Source organism: Alexandromys fortis, unplaced genomic scaffold, assembly GCF_014885135.2.
Source record: "Alexandromys fortis isolate MF-2015 unplaced genomic scaffold, M_Fortis_MF-2015_v1.1 scaffold_111, whole genome shotgun sequence".
NCBI lineage: Eukaryota > Metazoa > Chordata > Mammalia > Rodentia > Cricetidae > Alexandromys > Alexandromys fortis.
The window spans coordinates 1,136,983-1,142,982 of record NW_026067996.1 but is presented as its reverse complement, the minus strand read 5'-3'; positions in this window follow the sequence as shown (position 1 = coordinate 1,142,982).

The following is a 6,000-nucleotide window of genomic DNA, read 5'->3' as shown; positions in this document are numbered from 1 at the left end:
GCCCCTGAGCCCTGAGTGCAGACTCATGACATGTGAGCCCTAGAAAGCTCAGCTGGGGAGCCCTGGAGGTCACATCCTTCCCAGTCTGGAGAACGTCTAAATTTCCGGGCCGCCATCACAGGAATTCAACCGGAAGGTACTGACTGCCCTTCCCATCCTTGGACAGGGACCAGTAGGGACAGGGACCTGGTCCAAGAGGTTTACTCCACCGCGTCCAGGCTAAGGCCAGCAAGAGTAAACTCCTAACAAGTATTCCCCTCTTCCCGAGAAAGGGCCCTTCTATTAACTCCATCCATATAGCTTGGTGGGCTATTTTTATTTGTGTTCTGGGTGAAATAAAACAAGTTAAAGCAGAGCATGAAATCTGAGGATTCCACCTTAAGGGGAAAAAAAATTCCCCCTTGCAATAACAATTCTCTAGAGCCGGTGCGCTACCCACTACCGCGTGAAGCCCTCCCCTCCAAGACAAGTCCGAACGCTTCGGCGTTATGAAAACTCGGAGGACTGCCATGCCACCGAAAATTTATGACCCCCAAATCATTCCTAAAAGACAGTGCACATTCCCCCCTGCGGACCACCTTCTAGTACAACCAGCTCCTCTCTAAGTGAGCCAACAGGACCACAGCTGCCACGTCAGACACATTCAGGCCGCCTGAGGCATCTGTTCTGTGGGGCCAGGAACATTCTGTCTGTGCACATCTGCCTAGCGACAGCGTTATAAAGCCCTGGAGTGTCCCCTTCCACCCCTTAGAAACCGCAGTCACCTCCACCCTCAAAGACACAGAGAAGATCTCGGTTCCAAACTCAAGCCCTCCAGCTCCCCACCTCCAGTGTGGGTGCTGAGGTGACTGCCCTCACACCGTCCTCTGTCCTCTGAGAACCGCCTTTGCCTTTGAAGACAATGAACCAGGGCACACCTCGGCTAAAAGGAAACTTCTAGAGTGCGTGACTCCCTGAGCTTTGGGGATGTGGCAGTGCAGGAAAACTCCTCGGTCCACGCAGGGGTGGAGCTCTAGACCGGCCCCCGAGTCTTCGCGAATCCGGGGGGGGGGGGGGGCTCTCACACAGCAGGCCTAAGGCATTCGAATCCAGATCCAACCTCGTCAAGCACCCGACTGCCCCAACCCGGGAACACATTCAAGACAGCCTATCTATCAACCCAAAAGGAAGGCCATTACAGCAGTCACGTCCTTTAGTGCCAACGTAGCTCCAGAGACAGAGTTCATGGTTTGGTCCCAGTTTTCTTACCCTCGGTCCCTCTGGCCGCCCCGCCCCCTCGCTGTAAACTGACTGCTACTCTTTGTCTCCTTTGGAAAGAGCCATTCCCAGGCCACGCCTATTTCTGGACCTTGCAGGTCCTCTTAGGGCCCATCCTTCCCTTCCTGGCTCCCCAAGCAACAGCTACATAACAGGCACTTCCCTGCCGGAGCTCCCTAGATGCCATAACCACCTGCCCCAGGCTTAAAGCGGCAACACCAGCGGAAATGGGGCCTGAGAGGTCACCCAGGCCAAAGGCAAAGCGCCAAAATGAGGGCTTTACCCTGCCTCAGTCCGACTTCTCAGTCCCTCTCCCCCATGTCTACAGCCTCCACCTGAGAAGCATGAGGGTGGGTCCCTGACCTCACCAAGCTCAGCTGCAGATAACCAGGCCACTGCCTCACAGACAGTCGGCCAAGGCTTGTGCCGGGTCCTCTTTCACACACATTCTCCAATTCACTCTGAGGCTCAGAGATGCTACATAACTTGCCCAAGGTCACACAGCAGGTAAGGAAGGATTCCAATGAGGTTTACCTCAGGTGAATTAGGGGTCACAATCCAGGCAACTCAGGGCCAGGTGGAGTGCACTGGCGGGGGAAAGGGGACACAGAGCATGCCCTCTATGCAAGAGAACCACTCCCCATCTCCGTCTGCCATTTACAGATGGAGACGCTGGGATGACCATGGTTTCTGGTTCTTCAAGAGAAGGTAGAGGGGCTGGGGTGTGGCTCTGTGATGGAGGGCTTGCCCAGTAGCCACAAAGCTCCAGGTGCCAGCCCAGAAGCAAAACAGACAGTGTAAAGCTGAACCTTAATAGGTAAAGCCACATACAGGAAGAAAACCTGCAGGTTGACTGGGCTCTAGGGCTGCCTGCTACATGGGGCTTGGGAGTCTTCGAATTTGAGAGGGTGAGCATGCAGCCCCCCACAGATGAGGAAACTGAGGCCCATGAAAACTGACTCCTGGCTGAGCCCCTCAGCAAAAACACATGAGAATAGCCAATGCATTCTCTCTTGGCTCCTAGCCCAGGTACACAGACTGTGGGGCAGCTTCAAAGGGATACCAAGGGCTGAGGCTCCCAGCCTCTCTGGGTGACTGCGACCAACTAATGTCTCGATGTATCCATCTGCAAAATGGGGAAGAACTTAAATGAGAAGGGTTCCCTCATGGGGACAATGAGGGATAATGAGTGTGAATAAATGAATGTCCCTAAAAGCGTAAGAGGCGTTCCCCCATTCCTGCACGGAGATGACTGGGCTGCCAGACTAGAATAGACCCCATGCCATAGCCTTCAGCTCTACAATGTGCCAAGGGACTTGATGCTCTGTGATTCTCTCCGAGGCTCCACCAGTGGCCAGAGACCGGGGCCAGTGGCATCTCAGGCTGTGCACTGCCAGCCCCCAACCCTCTGGGCTGCCACCACAGCATAAGCTCATTCCCTGTCCTTTTGAAGTTCAAAGAATGGGCCTCACCCCTCCAAAGCAGGCAGTAAATTAGGTAGGAGAAAAGAACCTGTCCATCCCGACTGAGTTATGGCAGCTGCGGCGAGACAGCCCTCACCCTCTAGGCCGGCAGCCCCACCCTCACCTGCCCCTTCTGCCCCTTTCCTGGACCTGCCCAGCCCCTCCATCCCCTGCCAGCCCAGGACCCTAGAGCATGTGGCTAAAGGCCCCACCGGACCCATCCTCCAACCCCATCTTTTACAGGATTGGTTGCTGGCTCCTTCATTCTCTATCGAGGAGTTAAGTCAGCACTCGCTTCCATAGCACTGGTGTTGTGGGGGTTCACTCCTGCACCCGGCTTTCTCTTCTCCCTCTGGGTCATAGGCCTCCACCCTAAGATGTTTCTGCATAGATGGGGAGAGAGCAACAATTGTCTCGGGGGCTCTCTGTGTCTCAGAGCTGTCTAGGGAGGTGGAGGGCTTGCAGGTGAGGATGCACACGCGTGCTTTATACATAGGTGCAGTAAGAAGGTCTGGGACAAGAGTGTGCACGTGTGGGCAGATGAGAAGTGTGGCTGCCTGTGATATCCGTGCAGAAGCAAGCAGCCTCTGAGGCAAAGGGAGGGAGGGAGCATCTGTGGGTGCACACACAGATGGACAGAGGTCAGTGTGTGGGTGCTACAGAAAGGAAATGTTCAGGAACTTCCAAGTGAGGGAGCATGAGAGATGGGGAGATGCTCAAAGCACTTGCTGTGCACTCAGGAGGACCTGAGTCCAGATCCCCAGCACCCACCACAGGAGTGCACACCTGTGATTCCAGCTCTAGGATCACAGATCTTCAGATCTTCCTAATCTCTTCCAGTCTAGCCCACTGGGGAGCTCTGAGTTTAGCGACAGACTTTGCTGAAAGAAATAGGAAGGTAGAAAGCAATAAAAGGCCCAGGACATCAACCTCTGGCCTCCACATATGTGCACATATATATTACATGTGCCCCTGCCTTCACGTGTGCACACATACTAACAGGACATAGAGAACAGGAGATGAAATGAAAGTTGCGGGAAAGAGTGTGGGTGCCATGTGTGTGCAGGAGCCGTGTGATGGGAGTTTTGTGAGACTCTGATTGGAAGGTCAGCTGGTATCAGGGCGTGAGAGTCCGTGTGTGGCAACGGTGTGCCAAAGATGGAAGACCGGTAGAGAGCTGGTCACCAGCATGACCAGCGTCTAGTGTTCATGTCTGAATGGGGCTACTGCCTGGACAGTGTCTCTAGACACCCCAGTGCCCAGACTCCAGTGAACCCTAGATGGGACTCGGTGGCATGGGTCTCATGGGCAGGCCAAATCTCTAGGGCATTGTTCCTCATTCTCAGCCGAGTGATTTCCAAGAAATAATAGGCAGGTGAATGGTTACCCTGCCCTGCCAGGCCCCTCCCAAGGCAATAATTGCGTTTCTGGTGGTACATTCTTAATCAGGGCCCCTCACCCAGGCCAGGAAGTGGTAAACTCAGGTTCAGACATTTTGAAACCATCTATCTGTCTGCTGCCCGCTGCTTGCAGCCTGCAACCTGGGACCAATCTCAGCTGTGGATAGCCAGGAAGGAATTTAAATCAAAAGCCAGTCTTTGGGGGCACCCCCTAGATAACCACTGTTCAGTGGCTACTCTGCAGAAATGCAGGGGAACCCCCTGCAGGGTCATCCCTCTCCATCTTCGCTCTGAACCTATTTCTTGCTCAGTAAATGGACCGATACTCCTACCTTCTGATGGAGGTTGAGCACTCAGGATGGTGGCTGTGAAATGCTGATCCCCGGGCCCATGGTGACTACAGTGTGGTCCAGGGTCAAGCTCTAGCCCCCCTAGTGAGAGGATGTTCCTGGAGACATCACCCTAGTAATCCGTCTGGCTGTTGTCCATGCAACAGCCATGCTTCTCTCTGCTATCAGGACTCTCGTTTTTCAGCACACAGTCCCAGCGGATGCCTGACACTAGGCACGCACAAATAGTGATGTTCCTCTTGTGATCATCTGTCTGTCGCTGGCTAAGGAGTGACCATGAGGGATTGTGCTGGAGGCTTCTGGGAACAGGTGTCTACCCAGATAACAGAAGAGTACTGAGAAAACCCCTTTGCACCCCATTCTTGCACTTCCTAGTTTGAGTCTATGTGGTGGTTGCTGCTTGGAAATCTTTTTGAGACCAAGAATCAAACCTAAAAAGGAACAGTAAACATGCTGAGGAAACTCCACCAGAGGATGGGAAATACTGGGTCCCTGGTGTCTTTGTTGAGCCCCCAAGCCCTCATATCCCATTCACTTCCTGATTCTGTAAGGTAAAAGTCAATGCCCTTGGTGCATGGGCTCCCACCGATTCCAAATAACACATTCAAGGACACGCCAGCATTCACCGGATGGTGGGACACAGAAATGCCCCCCCAAGTTTCTTACCAGTGTGCTGATAACGGGGGCAAGGGTAGCACTGTACCCTGGCACGGGAGGACAGATGCAAGCCAGGCTGTGGGTGTGAAGGGGTGAAGAAGGAGCCACCCACTCAGTATGGAGTCTGGACATTGAGGAATGTCTGTGCTGGAGGGTAAATTTGAGTGGGAGACAGGTTAGCAAGAGAGACTGGAGGTGGGGAGGCCAGGGAGGATGAAGAGGAGAGCCTCTGGGCCAGCTGAGGGGAAGAGAGGAGAGCCAAGAGCTGAGGAGCCGCAGAAGAAAATGAACAGTCCAAAGAGGACTGACGGGGCAGTGAGCAGCCATTGTCTCAACGCTCTACAGCCTCCCAGCGACACCCCCCATTCCTGCCGTCCATGTTCTAAGTGCCAGAGAAGCCTCAGATAACCCCCACCATGCCCCATCATTCTCTGAGTAAGACGCCAAACTTCCCAGCTGCCTTTGATGCCCTGAAGATCTGTGAGCACCCCACCACTGCCACCTCTCCAACCCTCCCCCCTGCAGAGTCTCAGCCGTTTGGCCTTCCCATACCAAGCCCACCTGAGTGCCTTTGCACCTGCTGTCCCCACTGTTGGAAATGCATTCCCTTCAAGAGTCCCCAAGTTCCACCCCTCATTCCTCAAGCCTGTTGGTGAGGTCTTGGCTGCTTTCCTTCACTCTGCCAAGTTTTTTTCCACGGCGTAGACACGAGGTCCATCATGCACATGTGTCCACTCAAGTACTCCATGAAGGCAAGACTCTGTCCTGGACACCTGTGTCCAGTAGCCTAAAGCAAGTGATTGGGGCTCACAGATTGAATGCATATATGATACTCCAAGGGCTGTAAGGACTGCCGAAAGTCCTGGGTCTCAC